The sequence below is a fragment of the Hyaena hyaena genome, unplaced genomic scaffold (genome assembly GCF_003009895.1).
Source record: "Hyaena hyaena isolate Hyena2069 unplaced genomic scaffold, ASM300989v1 scaffold_152, whole genome shotgun sequence".
NCBI classification, from domain to species: Eukaryota; Metazoa; Chordata; class Mammalia; order Carnivora; family Hyaenidae; genus Hyaena; species Hyaena hyaena.
In genome coordinates, this window is record NW_024080784.1 from 3058048 (window position 1) to 3078877 (window position 20830).

The following is a 20830-nucleotide window of genomic DNA, read 5'->3' on the forward strand; positions in this document are numbered from 1 at the left end:
AAGACCCATAACAAATAAATTAAAAGACCCACAACTAACTCTTATCATGAAAATTACCAAGAGATGTAAAACACTGGAAGAAAAATGAACCTTAAAATAAGATAAAAATAAAATCTGAAAGGAAATAAGTTGAGCTATTTTGATTACCAAAGTTTGTTCCTTTCCCTTTCCCTACCCCTTCTCTTCTTCCTTCCTTCCTTCCTTCCTTCCTTCCTTCCTTCCTTCCTTCCTTCATTTCAGTGACCAAGGATTAATGGATGGAGCTGTAGATACAATTTCCTTTGTCCTAAATCTACTCCTAGATAATAGTACTATAGTGAAGTTTCATTTTAGTTTTAAAATAGATACATTAGCACATACTTTTTTAAAGATTACTTGAATATGCATGTCATACAATGTGTGTCGTACTGTGCATGCATGATAATAATTTTAATTTACTCAGCAAATATTTAATTTGCAAGTGACCATTAGCCAATTCTGTCATAATGTTTGGTTTGGTTTTGTAATATTTGTTTATTTTTGAGAGAGAGAGAGAAAAACAGAGTGCAAGCAGGGGAGGAGCAGAGAGAGAAAGGGAGACATAAAATCCGAAGCAGGCTCCAGGCAGGCTCTGAGCTTTCAGCACAGGGTCTGAGGAGGGACTTGAAGTCATAAGCTGCAAGATCATGACCTGAGCCAAAGTCAGATGCTCAACGAACTAAGCCACCTAGGCACCCCAATGTTTGTTTTGTTTTTAAGTCTCAAACAATATTAGGAATGTTCTTCAGTCTCTAAAGTAGCTGTGAGGAAATACAATTATACTGAATGATACTGTTTGAGAAACATTTATGTTTGCACTTAAATGGCCAATATTTAATCAGTAGGTTAAGTATCCAGTTTCAGGGTTCAAATGCAGGATGGCTGCTACCAAAAAAGTTAGCGGTACACAAGCTGAGTGTTCTTTCATGCAGCCATATATTGCTGTCTATTATCACTAAGCTATTGTGGGAAAAACCTCAAAAAAGTTGAATTGGCCATAAACTTAAGAGGTGAATGCATGAGAAGTGGTCAGTTTTGCATGACTCATCTGAGGATGAAGGATAATACACCCACTGCAATGTGATTTCTCTTCTCCATGCAGTGTGCTGTCCTACTCTCAATATATTTCATGTCAGGGACATTTAATGGTGCAATAAAATGCAAACATTTAATTCTTCCTGCCAAACACTTGGTGGAAATAAATTACATCACACATGTAGCAAAGCTAGGCAAGTAATTTGCTATGTAGTTAAAATGTTCAAAACTGTGTTATAATACACTTTATTTTCTTAAGTCCTTTGCCCTTTCTTTGGTACATACTATTTTTGTTCCAAAGATGCAAATATAAATACAATATGATGTTACTTCTTCCTTTGATGTATATGTCAATTTTATTTTTGGTGAGAATAAACATTTAATTGTATACCAAATCTGAGCTACAGCTCTCAACTATTAGTTTCCAGACCACAAGTAAATTACAAAAGAGATCTTGATCTTTTTTTTACCTTTGATAGAAAATAAAAAATTAAGTCCAAATTACTAACAGTGTTTATTTTTTTTAACTTAAGACTCAGGCTGCATAATAATTTTTCTCTTGACTTCTCACTCTTTATTCTTATCACCTTCTAATCTTTCTTATTCTTCTAATATTCTAGGTTTTGTCACAAAATGTTATTTCATTCTCTATGATAACAACTATATCATATGTAAGGGCATCAGCGCTACTGAAGTAAACAAAAATCTGTGGTCACAGTAAATTTACTGTGACCAGGGTAAATCTGTGCCAACTGTGGCCTCTTTGTAGAGGTACTAAATAAATACTAATAGAATTATCTTATTTTAGGAAATAAGGTAAAAGGCCAGTGTCAAACTACGTGTAAGTACCATGTTAAGAACATCAAATTTATCCTGCACTCATCAGTAACTGTTAATTATAAAATGTGCAAAAAAAAAATGTTTGGTGTGTTACAGTAAGAGAACCCTAATAATAAATATTCCCTGGCTCTGACTTGTGTGTGATGAGCCAATACAACACAAGCACTTACTTTCAATAGTAAAATGTATTCAATGCAGCAAGAAAAGTCTAGCACATAATCACAAGTCACATTATAATGATTATTTGTAACTGTATTTGTACAGGTGATGTCGTGTGAACTGATTTGACTTCTCGGTTTCTTTAAGGATAAGAGAGTTAGTTATATAGCCATTGTCAACCACATCAAGGTCTAAGAAGATTCATTTCTACCATTTTCAGGTCATCCTAGATGTAGGTAAAAGGGAAGAATTCCAGATCTTTAGGGATCCTACATCGGTGTTGAGGCTTGTAAGGGAGAGGAGGGAAAATGGTCTGGTACCTTTGTTTCCTTTGTCTACCTTACTCTAGAAAACAGGCCTCTGTTTAAAAACCTTGGCAATGAATGCTAATTTTACTAGTCCACATGGCTCAAGAATACTGGGATGAGTTATTTCTACTTCTTGAAAGTTTTGTTACAAATCTGAGGCAGGGCTTTGCAGGAAGTAATTGATGATGGTCTTCTAAGCCAACATAAAATTTGAACCTAAGACTGGTACTAAACATATGAAAAGCAAAAAGCAGAAAAGTAATTTATAGTTTATGTGGCTTATCCATAGTTTTCTTCAGGAAAGTCTCTACTGCCTGTTTCTGACATGATATCTCATATACCTTCAAAGATAAGACTTTTCTGTCTTACTTCTATCTCCCCTGCGCCACCTATAAAATCCATAATGCTTCCAAGAAAACAAGAGAGAACAGAGTGATTAACAGTGAAAAAATGAAGAGTACAGCATTTGAATCACAATATTTCCTCTAACCTAAAGGGGGTCAGCATAGAAGGGGAAAATAAAAACTGAGTTCAATACAGTTTTAGAATTGCTCCAACTGCTGATACAGAAAAAACTAGGACTCTTTCTCATACCAGTCCCTATCATAAAGCTTAAAATATAAGCAAAGAGGAAAAGTATAACTTGAGAGTTATTTCTACAATTGCAAATTTCTATTGTCAAAAGGGTAATGCATATGAATTGGTGTTTAATATAATTAACCAAGTATTAGATTCAGGGTTCCAGTTGTAGAGAATGACAACTGAATTCTTAAATATGTCTCTCTGACATCATTGATCTGATTTCTCCCATAGTTTCTTTCTTAAAACATTTTATTTGAAAGATAATATAAATCATTGCTATAGTTCCTAAGATATTTTTAGGTTGGATTTTGTCCATTTTGTTCACCGCTGTATTTTTAGCTTCTCAACTGAACTAGGCATAAACTGGAACTCGATAAACTCAATAAAATCTCAAATTGTTAAGGCAGCATTCTATCTGCTACAGAGTGTATCCCCACCCCAAAATTCATACATTGAAATCCTAACTCCCCCAGTCTCATGGTATTCAGGGGTGGGGGCAGTCTTTCGTAAGTGATTAAATCATGATTCCTCAAGAATGGGATTAGTCCCCTATAAAAGATACCCTAGAAAACTCCCTGGTTTCTTCTGCCATGTGACAACACAGCAAGAAGACAGCAATCTATGAATCTCAGGAAACAGGCTCTCACCAGACACAAGTCTGCTGATGCCTTGATCTTGGACTTTTCAGTCTCCAGAACTGTGAGAAATAAAATTCTGTTGTCTTTAAGCCACATAGTCTATGGTATTCCAATATTTTCCAATATACATTACAATATACATATACATATATATATATGGTTTTGTAAGTGTGGGGATGTGGGGGGGTGTTTTATCTCTCCTTCTCTTTGTCACTCTCTCACAACACATTTTAAAGAGGGTGTGATAAATGAAAATATTGGAATGACAGAAATTGAGGGATCTGATATAGACCAGGGAGAGGAAAAGGACAATTGTTTCAGGACACATACAATAACATTTATTAGTAAATAATGTTCTAAATAGGAGACACACCTCCCACATACACATGATGGTTATACATTGGCATATTATGTGCTTTTCTCCCCCTTTATATTGCTTTTGAATTTCACATTGGCAAAACAGTATTAATGGGTGGTAAGTTACTGGTGGTTACTTCCTGTCTTATAAAATAGTAGCAGAAGTAACTAATTAATTTGACAAAATTGCAACTGATAATTACTGGACTACCCTCATCAAAAAGAGCTTTAGAAGGATGGACTGTGTAACTTCAAAGAAAGGAGAAAACAAAACAATCCAGCTCCTACATCCTGAAGACTTGGTATTCAAAAAGGAAGCCTTGTTATTCCCTTACAGAACATAAATAATCCTAAAGAATATCAACTTCAAACGAGCTCAGTCCAAGACCATGATAAGGAGAGGCCAAACAAGGCAAATTCATAACTTTGTCTAAGCACAGACAAAAATGAGGTCACTGTACTACCCACAAAATGACAAACTTAATTTTCTTTGAACTAAAATGAGTGACTGCTGCTCCTTTACCAATTGAAACTTTATCTTCATTGTAGTCTGCCCTCCTCCTATATTAGATTTATTGAGATACTCAATCATAAAATCTGACAGGATCTAGAGAAGCCTGTTTTTGCAGACTCTATTTCAAATGACCCAACCAAAGCCAAAACCACAGTTCTTTCTAAGACCCAGCCTGTTCAGCTTCAGGTGTGTGCCTGGTAGTCTCAGCCTTGAGGGCACTCCCCTCCTCTGGACTGGCAGGAGGAAGGTGATAACCATACAGAGGATGAGGTCCAGTGACATAGTCAAGTTCTGAAGAAAAAGCAGGGATGAGGGTGGAGTGAAACAAAGAATTGCCTTCTAGGGAGAGGGAACTGGATTTGCAAAAGACTAGAAAATAATACTCTCTGCTACTCTTCCACTAAAACAGGCTCATACTTCAAAGCTCAGATAAAATTACCTCTTTTCTGTAAATCATCCCAATTCCTTCATTAAAAAAAGTTTCTTTGAATTCCCATGGAACTTACTGTTTTTGATACTAAAATAACAATAAACATTTATATGGCCTTCAGCATGTGTCAGACACTATTCTGACTCCTTTACCTTCATAATAATCCTCTGAGGGAGGTACCAATTAGTGACAAAGCTGGGATTTACATGTAAGAAGTTTGACTCTTGAGTCTAACCCTTAACACTATAGTGTAATGACAAAATTATACCACCTTTCCAAATTTGGTAATCTATTATACACCACAGTGACGTATGGTAAACTCCTACAATATTATTGAACTCCTCAACTGTGAGTTAAAATCTTAGATTATATGCTTCATGAAGAGGAATTTATGACTAATCCCTTGAGTATCTTTCATAGTAGCTACCAAGCCATGTAGATTATATTAATTTACATTAATCAAATTAATCAAATAAGTCACATAAATGAAACAATGAATTAATCCACTTCACCAGTGCTTCTCAAACTTGATTGTTCATCAGATTCTTCTGGAGGACTTGTTATAACACAGATGGCTGGACCTCCTCCTTCAAAATTTTGATTTTCTAGGGGTGTCTGCGTGGCTCAGTTGGTTAAGCATCCGACTTTGGCTCAGGTCATGATCTCACGGTTCGTGGGTTCGAGCCCCACGTCGGACTCTGTGCTGACAGCTAGCTCAGAGCCTGGAGCCTGTTTCAGATTCTGTATGACCCTCCCCTGCTCATGCTGTCTCTCTCTCTCTTTCTCAGAAATAAATAAAACATTAAAAAAGTATTGTTTATTTTGTAGGTCTAGGGTAGAGGCTAAATTTTGCATGTCTAACAAGTTCTCAGGAGTTACTGACACTACTGGTTTAAGGATTTCTCTTTGAGAGCTATTGACATAGATCATTTCAAATAATAAATGTTATCTATTTAGGTGAGACAAAATGTGATTTATACTTCAATACAGAAACATACACATCCCAGACTTTAGAAGTACAGAAAATTGTACAGGTTAGAGAGTCTTAATTACATGAATGTCATCAACTTGAGAGTGAGATTCTAATTAATTAAAAGTAAATGCTGAACTTATAAACAGATTTGAATAAAAATCCTCCTCTTCACATATACCCATGAAGTAGATTACCTCTAGTTTGAGTATGGCTTATCTGTAAGAATATTTTTGACATAAATGTCTCCTTTGGGCTACAATATCAATGATAAAAATGTAACATATCATAGCTTTCAAGTATGAATTGCATTATAAACATAGAAAAAAATGACCAAATGTTTTTTCTGTATCTGTCAGAAAAAGGAAGTCTAGTCACACTGACATCTTTATAACAATTCAACGACACAAACAATTTAGCAGAATGACAGATGAAAAAGCTGCTTATGTCAGGTTGATTACCAAACCTCAGCAGACAATCCCCTCTAGAAATCACTGATAATTTCTATACAAATTATTTATAAAGATCAATTTCATGACTTAAGTGGTCACTGAAAAGGTGCTATTTATAAGCCACAAATTAAAATAAAGTATTAATAATAAATTAAAAGCACCACATCAACATTTCAGGTATCAAACCACGAGCAACAGATCTCAAAGGACTTAGAAACTCATTATTTCTTTATGTCAAGAAGGTGTTTTGCCAGAGAATGGTCTATCCATCCCATACTCCACCTAATCAACAGGCTTTAATTTCATCCATGGCAGCTATCCAAACCTGGCTTACTTATGCCTTACTGCCACCAGAGTGAGAGCAGAATGAATCAGCTGAGACTGGCCAATGCATCCCTTATATTTCAGGATTTGCTCCATAGTCCTCTGCTACAGTGGTGTATCTTGGCTCTCTCTTTGATCATGGACTGTTTGATTCTTTTACCATTTTTGCTCTACTCTTTCAAGTCCTCCTGATCTACACAAGCTGTATCTCTTCCTACCCTTGTTCTTGTTCTCTGGATTTTTGTCTGCTCATTTGCTTTTTAGTCATTTGCAATCCTGATGCTGACCTTACCTATGGGACCTGTTCTCTAGTATCCAGGTCTCGTGCTGCCTCTTCTAGACACATTGCATCATGTGTAGACTTTAAATACTCAATACATTTGGAGCAATTTCTCACAATGTATTTTAACCATTCAAATATATTCTGGGAGTGAATGAGTATGAAGTTTAGCAAGGTATGAAAAAATGACTACTATGAATATTTACTTTAAGTTTATTTATTTAAAGAGAGACAGAGAGGGTGAGAGTGGGGGAGGGGTAGAGAGAGGAGAGGGAGAACCCCAAGCAGCCTCCTTGGTCAGTGCACAGAGCCCAATGTGTGGCTTGCATCTACCAAACCATGAGATCATGACCTGAGCCGAAATCAAGAGTCCAATGCTTAACCAATTGAGCCACACAGACTCCCCAGCTATGCATAAACTTTAATGTAAAATTTATCTGCCTTAGTTAAAGATTTCTACTCTTTAACAAGCACATATTTTTATATTATCCAGACATGAAGTAATGTGCTAACTTCAATGTGATATTGTATGATTGTACTCCTTCTATTCACTATTACATTAACTGTTGTCTACATGTCAGCCACCACATATACATTACCTCATTTATATGCACACTGACCACATTTGATTCGTGGCAGTAAACCTGTTTTGCATATGAGTAAACTAAAAATGAGAGGAATTAGGTCCAAGATCACTCAGGTAGAAAGTGGTGGGATTCAAATCTAGGAATGACTAACTCCATAACCCATGCTTTTAATTACTATACCTTACTGCCTCTCACTTTGAAGTTGTCTTTATGATAGAGATACTTAAAATCACTGTATAAGTTTTCATTTTACTTGCTTTTAATATTTTTCAAAGGAGGAGAATAAATAATGAGAGGAAAATCAATTGGTTTGTACAGGTGACTTTACGAACAAAACATTGATGTGAACACATACTTCTAGGTGACTCAGCGCTTGAGATGTTCTTTAGGATCATCCCCTTGTCCCCCTTCTTCTGTCCACATCTCTTCCTTGATCTAAATCTGTTAAATTACAATTCTGACCCCTTCTAACTTATAATTTCAAGGAAGATTAGAAACATCCGGTCAGAAGGTCTATTGAATAGCCTCTTATAGACTTGAAAGGCATTATTAAATTGTCCCTGTGCTTTCTCTTCTACAATTATATTTTCTTTGACTGTCCCCATAGCTCTCTTTTCCTATCTTTATTCATGTCCGCTATCTTCATAATTTTGTCGAATTCTCTGTATCCCTTCTCACATACATACTCATAGCTTTACGTTAGTCTAGTGAGAAGATAATGGCTTGGTGCATCTTATCCCTTTTGTTACTTTCTTTTAATGCTTCCTTTAAAAAAGTAAACTAATATAGGCTCCCTGTTAGATGCTGTGTTATACGATTATGTTTTTGATTTTGGAAAAATTACAAAGAACTAAGTCAATATCAATCTTCATACTTTGAAATTGTTCTAGTTTGCTTTTATTCTTGGGGAAGTATGTTCAGTCATTGAAGACTTATTTCCCTGCCTTCCCATTACTATCACAAATGCAGTGTTACATGAGGGAGGGGGTGCAAGGAACAGGAAGGTAATTTTTTGTTCTAGCAGCATCAAAAAACATTACTGTTCAAAACCAATATAGAACACAACAAAATAAACCACCAAATGGAATCAGGAATCATCACTCTTTACTAGCTTGAAATTATTTCTTTTCATAAAGTCATATTAATAAATAGTATTATCTTTATGAAATTTGGAATTTTATTAATCACTCCTCAGGTTATTTTGAGGCATAAAGTAAGGTGACAAGCACATTCTTTGATGATACATTTCATAAATTCAACAAATAACAAATTTTAAATACCACTTAATTTTCAATTCTTAGAATAATTCTAGTATTTTTAAATTAATATAACTTTAAATTAACTTTCATTTCGAAGAAAAAAAGTTTTTTTAAGATTAAGAAGAATATTTTATACTAAGTACCAGATATTCAAAAATGTTTTCCATTCTGCATCGTGTTCCCTGGCAGCAAAATGCTAATTAAAAATCTACAGTTAAATTAATTTTTATTTAAAAATGCAGGCACAAAAATTGAGAATCCCAAGATAAACAAAAATACACAGACACATCCATATAACAACAACAACAACAAAAAAGGTAGACTCTAAACATTAAAAGCAAGAGGACAATTTTACTATCATTTTATTCAGGTTGTGAAAAGATTTTTCTAAAATTTGATTTGCTTATGGATAAAATCTTAATACCTAATCTGAACTGGCTATCTCATGTATGCTTTCAAAAGTAGCTTTCAAAAGTAGCGTATATAGAATATAGGTATGTTGATAACAAAAGCTAAGTATGAGGAAAATCTAAGACAGGTGGGTTATGAGTTTGTGAAACCATGGAGAATTAACTCAGGCATCAATGAGCTAAAATCTTTCAGAAAACTGAGGTTCATATTTCTAGATTATGACAAAATCAGTTTTATCCAATTCTATGCCTTTTTTAAGGGAGAGTATATGGCCTCTGACTTATTGCTTCTGGTTTTGAAATATTAATCTATGATTTTGAAGTTTATAACTTAAAACAGTATCTTCTAAAATTTTGTCATTTTCTGAATTTGCATTAAAAATTAAAGAAGGGGCGCCCGGGTGGCTTAGTCGGTTAAGCGTCCGACTTTCGCTCAGGTCATGATCTCGCGGTTCGTGGGTTCAAGCCCCGCGTCGGGCTCTTTGCTGACTGCCAGCTCAGAGCCTGGAGCCTGTTTCAGTCTGTGACTCCCTCTCTCTCTGACCCTCCCCTGCTCACGCTGTCTCTCTCTCTCCTAGAAATAAATAAAAAGCTTTAAATAAAAATAAATAAATAAAATTAAAAAAAATAAAAAGTTTAAAAAAAAAATTAAAGAAATCTCCTCAAAAAGACAAAAATAAGTTCTATATTAGGTTACAGAAAAATCACCTAATAGCTAGAGTTCAATTTTCATAACTTATTTCCTAAATCTACAATTCCAAAAACCAAAATGAGAGCAATATGACTCTTTCCTTTGTGCCTGGAATTGTACCACAAACTGTACTATGTATACCACATCCTCTGTGGCCCTTAGTCAGTGTTGGGTGGAAGTAATAGAAGAAAAAAAGTAAGCAATGAACCTATTTCCTATGTTTTTTGTTTTTTGTTTTTTTTTTGACCATAAGGAGACTGTGAACTTAGAAAACGTTTTCCTCTATTAGAAAAAAAAAAAAAAAAAAAACTCATAAATTCTTACTTTTAAGAAACCTATAAATAAAGAAAATCTTCAATTACTAAGGAACAATCAAAACTATAGTTACAAGTACTGTGGCACTTTTTACATGGAGCTGGCAAGCTTGTTAATAAGGGATCTACCTTCTGAATAGCTCAGGGTTTGTGTAAATGATACTGTTTATCATGCCACTGTTAAAATAACCAACATATCTTAAAGTACTTTGCTGTGAAAAAGTTCATAAAATAAAAAGCACTGAGTTGTGCATGAAAGAATTTGGGATAGCAATCTCATTTTATCTAAAACAGAAGAATCCTTTAGGGTGTTGGTAGAGTAAGTGAAGCATACAATTTACAGAAACTCTAGGGACTGTCACTTTTGTTACATGAGCTTGTAATATTTTTCCAAAAGATATGTACAACTATATTTTAATTACTATTTTCAATTTAAGACAGAAGATAAACAGGAGTTTTTCTTAAATATAATTTAGCCTTACCGTCACTCTTTCCACAACCTCTTTAGAAACGTATTTTAGGACACTGTGAAACTGTAGCACTATTTAAAACTCTTATTATTTACCAATTGGTAAAGATATTTATGATAGAAGTTAAAATAATATAAAGTTAACAAAATTTCCTCCATAGAGGCAAGCTAGATAATTCCTCATGTTGTATTAAAAAATGCTATTCTACAAATTTAAAAAGTAAACAAAAACATAAATTTGATAACAGAAATAGAATCATGCATATGTAGAGTATGGTAAGTTGACTATAAGATAAACATCGTGAAATGGACTACTGGATCAAAAGTATTTTCATTTAAGAATTTGATAGCTGTTGCTAAACTGTCTTTTAAAAACAAATAAAAGGTTGCAATCAAAAGTATATGAGAATACCTTTTTCTTCCAACACTGGGTCCTATTAAACATTCAAGTTTTTTCAATCTTGGTGTTAATCTATAGGAGTTAGGCTGAGTAACTTACCAAATGTTCATTTTTATTTTGCTCTTTCTGAAACTGTCTGTTCCTGAAGTTTGACCTTTTTTTTTTTTTTTCCTTTGGCTGTTCATCTTTTGCTATTGATTTCTGATAACTGTTTGTATAAAAGGAATTAATTCTCTATCACATACTTTGCAAACAGCTTCCCCAATTTGTTAGTTCTTTGATTTGCTTATGGTATTTTCAACTCTATTTCATTTGTACATATAAGATATATCCGTGTTTCTTTCCCCTTATAGCCTCTGAATTTATTGAAATATGTTAAAAGGTCATCTTACTACAAACAGTTGATTTTTTACCATTATTCTCTATTTCTTCCTTCCCTTGTCTTCTTTTTTTATTTTTAAAACTTTAGTCCACTTATAATTCACTTTTATGTAAGGAGTATGATAAGAAAATAGGTTTACACCTCTATAAATGATTAGGTAGTTGTTTCAACACACTTTTATTGTCTAGCCTAACTCAATGAACAAAACTGACACCTTAGTCACATACTTAATCCTCATAAATCTATTTCTTGTTCTCTTATTCTTTCCCATTAATCCTCTATTCTTGTACTAGTGCTATACTACTTTAATTATCACAGATGTGTTGTAACATGTTTTAATACCTAAAGGCTAAACTCACAGGTTAATCTAGAGAGTGTTCAATAAATACAATGGGTGCTCAAAGGGATGGTAGAGAGCACTTAGTTCAGTTCCTTTAATTTACAAATGAAGAAAGTAAAGACCAGGAAGGTCCAAGATTCATACAACATTCCACAGGAATTCAAGGGAGAGATTAGGAAACTAGAACATAGATTGCCTGGCTAGTTTCTTAGCACTCACTTATTCTTCTGTGCTAACTACCTCAAATACATCCCCATAGACATCAATACTTCTCAAATTATTCCTGAGCTGTTTCTCTGATTTTTTTTCTTTCTATTCTACTTTATTATGCTTTTAAAACTTCACATTTCTATAAGCTTATGAAATTTTCATCACTATGTTTACTTTTAAATACTTATGTCTCATGAATACTAGTAGAAGAAAACCAAACCTGTCTTCTAACGATCTTTGTCATGGCCTATTTATTCTGTTCATTAGAATCCTGAGAGGGATTGTTCTAATGTTGAAAAAATTTTCCAAAGTAATGCACAAATGAACAGTTAAGTTTCCATTGACTAACCAGGAAGTTACATGCCAGGGGCAGCCATCAGGATGTTAATGAGATCTATGGCTAACATTCAATGTAAAGTGTTGCAAGCACTACTGAATGTATGAGCATAATACGTATCTAGCTTCCATTAGATTTGAAAAATATGAAACTATGTGATGGTATTTTACACAATGATTCAGAGACAGAACATTTGCTCTTTCCAAAATGAGAAGAAAACTTAGAAAAATTTTAAAAATAATACCAGATTAAATCAAACAGCAGGTCAATCACTCTAGGGCTCTGGCAGAGAAGTAAAAGCAGATGTGGAAATTGAAGAATATTAAAGTCCAGTAAGTCACTGCCTGGGGTGGTTTCATATAAACCTGGACCATTTCAAATAAATCCTGGACCATTTAAAGAACTAGGAATCCATCATACTCTCATGCCAATTATAAAAGTTATAGTTCTAGATGATTATGCTATCACCTAGACATTTCTAAATGAATTAACATTTATTGTATTAGCTTTACCCAAATCACTGGGATTTGGGATCCCTAAAATAGGGATTTGGGCATGTTCTGGTTGAGCAGAATGAGATTCATGATATTAATGGAAGAAAGCATCCAATTTTCCCAAAGCTAAAATATCTAAAACATCTCAATAGAGGCAGTATGGAGTGACAGTTTAAACCAAAATGCAGCATCACTTCTTATTTAGAAAGCACAAAGTATAATAGTAGAATGTTGGAAAGGGTCATACAGACTAGGCACTAGAAAGAATTGATAAGAATTGCATGAATTTGGATTGAGAACTTTCACCCCAAAAAACACAAAAATAATACATATCTCACACTTATATTACTCTCACAATTAAATTTAGATGCCTCTGGGCACTACAGATGATCACTTTTGGCACAAACAGTTAAGTCATGAAATTTTATTTTCCTTTCAAGATGAGTTAGTATGTGAAATTGTTACTATGAATTTTTCCTTTCAGAAATCTAGTTTCCATACTGTGAACTAATGCATCCAATAATGATGTCTTCTTTTGGTAACAATCATCCATTATTTGATCAGGAGCATCTCACATGATTTTGGAACTGGAATTCCAAGGAAATTCTTACTTTTACATCCATATCTTTTCCTACACCTTTAAAGGATTCATTAATCTTACCTACAGCTTTAAAATATAGTGGGAGTAAATGCATACAAGCCACAAAGTGTGATGACTGAAAAAATATCTTCCAAATGTATATGATAAGGTAGAGTCTTCTCAAAGAGCTGTAAAGTAAAATCTGTATGGTAAATAAATACACTTACATATACAATTTTTTCACACCTGAATGAGAAAGAGCTCCAATTTAATATATAAGTTATTCCTAAATGCATGCTTTATAATTTGCTTTAAAATAAAAAATGAAGTTTAGGGAATAAAATTTACTTATGGTTCTCATTATAACAAAATAAATTGCCTTACCAATACCTGAATGATATTGCTTAAAAAACAATTCATGGGTGGCAAAAGCAAAGTTTTATATCTTGGTTTATCAAGTCTAAATAGTAGAGTACCCTTTCAATTCTGACTGGGATTCATAAAAAAATCTCTGTAAATATTTGGTATATTGAGTTTCTTTCCAGTACTATTTTAGTGTTTGTGTATTTGAGTGTCAACATTTATATGCATTTACACTATGATTACTTTTTTCTTACATTTTATAACGTGTATGTATTTGTGTAAATATACATGTATCTCTGTATAAGAATACAAGACTATAGTTTTGTACCTTATTTTTAAAGTACTTAATGTTATTTAATGTTTCAGGTTAAGTTTTGAATTCAATTTTTAAAAATTAAAAAAAGTTCTGATGATGCCTGGGAGGTCAATCATGAGGTACAGGGTGATGGGGGAAGGCAGACATTAAAATGGAGATAACTGCGCACTGCGAGTTTAAGCTTCCTAAAATACTAACCTGTGATCTATTAACAGCTATATTTTGCTTTCTTTTAACTAATTCATTCCAGTTTGGGTTTGTTTTCTGTTTTGTCCCTGTTTTTTAAGCTACCTCCAATACTGTATGGCAATTTTACTTATTAATAACACTAATGAGAATTTAACCAAACTGGGAAGTTAAGAATAAGTATTTTTATTATTTATTTGCAAATTTATTTATTAACCCAAAAATCTCTAACTTTCTCTCTCGCTGCAAGTATCTACATAGTAACTAGATGATGTATCTCCAGAATCAGGGGATGGATGACATGAAAAAATGTTGTGTGTCCCTAGACTGTTTCAGGAGCCACAATCATGAAACTGGATGGTACCCAATGGAATATGGACTTAGTGACTTTAATACCATATCCCTCCCTGCTCATCTCCCCTGTATCCTCTACCCCTTTTTGAAAGTCTTCATATATTTACAGGCGTGACTTCTCACTGACATCAGATACAGTGGGAGCTAAATTTATCATGCGCTAAGGATACCTTGATTTTCCAAACCGTCACAGTGTCATTTGTTCCCAAATTATTTAACAACCAACTTCTGATTACTCTAAGAAGATTATCTGATTACTGAGCAGTTAAATGAGAGCGCTTCTCTGTACACTCAGCTAGTTTGTCCTCTAAGGAAAGTGGAGGGAGGATGGATTGGAATAGCTAAAATAGGCAGCTGCCCAGGTGATATAATTTGAAATGACTGGGAAGAAGAAGTCACCTCAGACTTTAACTCATTGTCCTACATCATTAGAAGAGTCTTCCATATGATATTAGAATATTTTTCTTTATGGTCTCCAAGGACCCCTTTGAAAATGTAAGTACTCCATGTTGGGCAAGAAAATTATGATCAGGGCTTACAGTCCATCAATGGGAGGCCTTCACACAAAGTGGAGACTGGCTGTCTCAGCATGTGTGTGGTAGAAACAGTTGTCTTTCTGCTTCAGCATTTTGCCCACTCACATGGCTCTTTCGTAACAGAGCACACTGCAGAACTGTATTCGGCAGCAAAACCTAAGCTGCTTGCTGGCTATATAATGAGAGAAAGGGAGGTAGGAGACTACCAAATGTGCTGTCCCTGGGTTCCCCTTTCTGGTTAGCCAAAACCAACCAACCAACCAAACAAACAAACTTAAAATGAGTCAGTGTTGCTAGTGATTTATAATACTGCTTTTAGTTACCTGAGCTGAGGCAGGATTTTCATCTATACAGATAATCAAAATTGACTATATCTGGATACATGTAGGGAAAAAAAAACAACAAAAAGCAAAACAATAGTAAAAATTCAGGTTTACACACTGACCAGTATCATAAATATAGTATATAACTTTGATACAGTTTAATATCCTTTTAGTTTAAAAGGCTGAGGGAATTGGCAATGTAACTAATAAACTGCATTCTATTCCTTAGCTGTCCTTTGTAAGTATGTGGTCTTCTGACCATCAGAAATATTAACCTTTGACATCTTCCAAAGTGAGTCAGCCCTTAAAGCCATATTACACATGACAAGTGTTCCACCATCACATGGATATGACACTGAAGTTACTTTCTAATTTGGAGATTTCATGATATTTTTAATTTATTTTATTTTAGAGAGAGAGGAGTATTAACAGAAGAGAAAGACAAAGGGAGAGAGAGAGAGAAAGAAAATCTTAAGCAGGCTCCACACTCAGAGCTGAGCACAAATCGGGGCTCAATCCCACAACCCTGGAGTCATGACCTGTGCCAAAATCAAGAGCTCAATGCTCAAGCCACTGAGCCACCCAGGTGCCTCTAGTTTGGGGATTTTTTAGATTTTAAATAGAAAACCCAGAACTCGGGTATGGAAGAAACACCTTAGATTCTTTAAGATTATATCTGTGTTATCTTTAACCTCAGTGGATTGGCTCAGTATTTATCGCCTGTTTGGGCCTCCGAATTCATGCATGTGTCTAACTCTGAGGTTATCTCTGGCAGGAGATTTTACACTGGAAACACTTTTGCAAACAGAGAAAAATAATTTCACAGGGGTTTTCTCCTTTGGCTTCAGTTTCAACTCTGATACAAGACACATGTTAGATGGTGACCGTGGAAGGTCTTTATTTCCTCTGTCAGCTGCCAGAGTGTTTCAAACACATATGAAATAAAGTCTTGTTTAAAAAGCACTTAGATATGGTTCATATTGTTTTCAAAATGTTCTACCCACATCATTCCTACAATCAAGGGAAATGTTGGAGCTTATAAGAGAAGGGAGAAAAGTAAATTTTAATAACATCTTATTGGAAGCTAAATCCCCAGCTGGGAACTTAATTTATAACACAAGAAAGCAGAAGGTAACTATGCCGAAGTGAGGCATTGGTAGCAATTCCTTCTGCTTTTTTCAGAAGAGCTTAATTGAAGTCCTACCAAGATAGAAATGATCACTTAGCAATCCACATTTGAAAGTCATTTAATGGAGCAACTCAATTCCTAGTGGAACTAACTTTTAAAATAAAAGAGCAATAACTAAGAATTATTATGGATGCATAACAAAATTGGATTCTCATATAGCTACTTATTTCTTACATTTTGATGAAATGCAGACTGCTCTGAATATCAGGATAGAAGACTTTGGAATGTCTGACTCTGATGCCAGGCAAAGTATGTATTCCTCAGGAGCAAGGTTTGTGGTTCTTAGTTCTTGATGTTTGCACACATAGTAACACACAGTAAATGCTTAATGATTGAAAAGATAATAAGAATAATAAAAAATGCAAAATATATTTCAAGCTTATCACCTTTTCAAATGAAAATTAATTAAGGTGGAATACAAACTGGTAATAGTTAATAAACATACGTGAAAATGCATCTCGTGTTTTGTATATTGATTCTAACGTGTAGATCTCATTTAGCTGATCAATTTCCTAACTGAGAGAAGTCATTCAAGAGAATGCACTGTTGGCAGAGACTGAAGCAATCTGTGATCGTCAATTATGGTTATGAGTTTTCTCAATCATTTAATATTTCAGTACATATTGATTACCCATGTTCCTTCTGGGAACCATAGGGATACAAAGATGAATAAGACAGAATCCCATAGAGAAAATTTCAGAAGAATTGTTGCAAATATTATTCATGTAGCATATATACATACACATTTTTATTTGACACTTGTCTATGACATATGCCAGACAGTATGCCATTAACTGGATGATCTAGGGAGAATCAGATAATTTTTCCTCTGAAAAAAATAAAAAGCATTATAGACTCATTTATCATCATTGTATGTATTTTATGTTTTTCTAGAATGTTCTACACTTATTTCCTTTGTCTTCTTCATCGGTATATATTTCCCATATATTTCAACTACTTTTCACATCATTGGCATCCCACTGTTTTTTAAAACGTCTCTTCCTTACATTTGTCTCCATAATACTACCCTATCTTGGTGTTTATTTTATCCATCCTTTTCTAACAATTCCTCTGTTTCTTTTATTGCTTCCTCTGTATCTTCACATATCCAAACGTCTAGTTCTCTGTGATTCTGGTTTCTGGAATTTCTCCCTCAAAATGCTAATCAGTCACACCAAATTCCTCTGTGCTAATCATTTTTAACCTTCTTCCTGAGGCCTCTTGATTAAAGTAACCTTGAACTCTGACACCACATATTGACAATTCTACACACTGAAGAAAACTCAGTTATATAGCATTCTGTGCCATTACATATACGTCAAGTTCATCTCCCCTCACGTACTGTCGGATTCTTAAGTCTAGGGACCATGTTTTATATCATCATTTTATGTCTAGCATTTGGTGAATGAGGTACCATAGAACTCCATTAGTAAATCGTTCAGTGGGTAATGGACTTAAGCCTCTGAGGCTGTAAATCTGGCACCTCTGACACATACTAAATAATTGGAATCAGCCTGCCTTGTTTTCTACATTTACAAAGCCTTGGATGGCAACCTTTCAACAACATAGTTAAGGTTTCAGGAAGCCAGTTTAGTTTACAAAACTTTGTAAGAACAATTTAACGTTTTTTTATGACAAAGATTTTTTTTAATGTGGGTGATTTATTTTTCTATGCTAGAGATTATAAAGAATGAAAAAAATAGTAATGTGGATGTTATAGTATGAGTGATGTTGTGGTGAAGATTGATGAATAATAGAGGCAAAAGAGATCTTAAAGGCTGTCATGTCAACACTTCTCCCCCATTTTATTGATGAGAAACCAGACTTCTAAATTGTTGGTTTCAGACAGTTATTCATAACTTTGGATTCATGTTAAAATCGTCTAGAGTACTTCCAAAAAATAGTGATCACTGCCCTCACCCCTCAAATCCTCCACCCCCTGCCCCACATACACACTCAAAAAATTATTATTTAATTGGTTTGAAGTGGTGTCATGGCTTTGAAAAAAAACCTTTTAAGTTCTCCAGAACATTTTAATGAGAATCACACTGGCTTAAAATTTCCAGACTTATTTCATGGCAATTTAAATAAGAATATACTAACTGAGTGGTGGTTTCAAACTACATGTGCAAAAATCACTGTTAATGAATCATTATTCCTAGGTTTTAGAGTTAGCAAATATTTTAACAGTCATTTTATAAATCATTTGAAATATATGTATTAAAAACTTAAGTATAATTTAAACACTAAGGAATAACACCCATGTATTCACTTTATGGAACCAATTATTTCTATTGAAATTTCTGATTAGTACCTATATGAAACAGCTTTGGAGTTCTACTCTTTGACCAATAGGTGGCACTAGTAATTTCTGTATTAAACTATATAGCAATCAAATTGCACAACCTTTAATGAAATATATATCATATATATATAAAGACACATTACAAGCTTTAGCTTCTGAAATTCATTTTTAATTTATCTGCATGTGTTTCACTTAAGTGCTCTTTAATTACTAGAGCGCTTAGCATAATGAATACTGAAACTATGGATTGATTTAATGCCACAATAAAGATTTTCTGCTTTAATCCTTAATTAGTTCACTGAACTTGCATCCATTTAATATCAGTGACTAGGATTTTATTAATGATAATATTAATTTCAAATCAGAAGCAACACAATCCACTGAATCCCCTCTAATAACAATATCAAATTAAGGTTATGATTTGTGAGAAGTAATTTTAAAGTAAAATACATTTTATGCTCATGAGTAATCTGTACATTTCCTATAACTTTAAGTAAAGAACCAGCTTAATTTAATACCACAGGACACTATTACTTAAACAAAATATAGACATTTAGTTGAGACACATGATTGAGTTAATTAAGAATTAATTCAGTCTCTTCCTGCTTCTCTCCCTTATACTAGTCCAGGAAAACCACTGGGTGAATTGAGTAATGATAATATATAAGAAATATATCCATCTATATGATTTTCCTTACCAACAGCAACAAAGATATTAACTAACACTAACTCTAGCATAATTCTATTCCTGCAGTGTGCTGGCCTTTAGACTAAAGTTGTCTTTCTAAAATTCTAGAGTTTTCAAGGTTGATAAAATACTAAGTAACAGCTTTTGCTGTGATACTTAACTCAGGCAGGCCAATTCAGCAAGTTTGCTTTTGGCTGAATTCAGTTAAACAAATCTCTCATTTCCTAGGAAAAATTAAATAGTCATATCAAGATAAAAGAGTCATATATAGAGATATCTTTTTCCTTTATTTTGTTGTTTTGTTTTTAAATTGGGATTGAGGTGATACACTAAAAATGAATTTTTGAGCCCTGAAATATTTCTTTCAGAGTCACTTAACCAATAAAATTATTACTGAATCACTAATTCAGATTGTGGAGGTAGCTTTATTGTATTTGTATGAGATTCCCCAAGTGCAGGGAAATTATTTTCTCAGCCTGGAGACATGTTTGTTTTTTCTAAAAAGATTCAAGAGGGAATAAGTAGGATATAAATGTATAAAGTTTCTTTTGCTCTCGGGGGTTTTGTGCAACTTATTTCAAGAATGATTAAAAATTGAATGGTAGCAAAGTAAAGAGTGAAGTTGAAGTGGATTTTCATCTATCAACTTAAATCTGGCCATTTTGTTGTCAGAGTTGTTTTCTAAAGCCTTTTTCCCCTATTCAGAATACATGCAATATAAATGGTGGGTATTTTTCCCCCATTTTATGGGAGAAAAACAGAATTTTTGTTATAGCACAAGTCACTTTCTCTCCTTGCCTCCAAATTCCTGCTCTTCCTTATGGTCTGCAATCAGACATGCCATTACTGTTCCTCTGTGCAGTGCTCTATTAGGCATTTTGAAACACTTATCTTAGGAAATGTGTTCTGTTGTTTATCACTATCTGCTCTTAGGAAAACGGTGATACTAGAAAAAGACTGCTCATTTTTAAAAAGTTCCCCTGGTTCAACCTATGAAACATGAGAATCAACAAAAGTTATAATCCTGAGGTGCAATGGTTTTTAACCTTTAGTGCACATGAGAATTACTTGGCAGTATGTTTACTAGAATTGTCAATAAAAATACAGTACACACAGGAAAATACAGTTCAGTTTGAATGTCAAAGAGCGAATAACTTTTTTAGTATATTCCATGCTTGCAATCTGTTTAT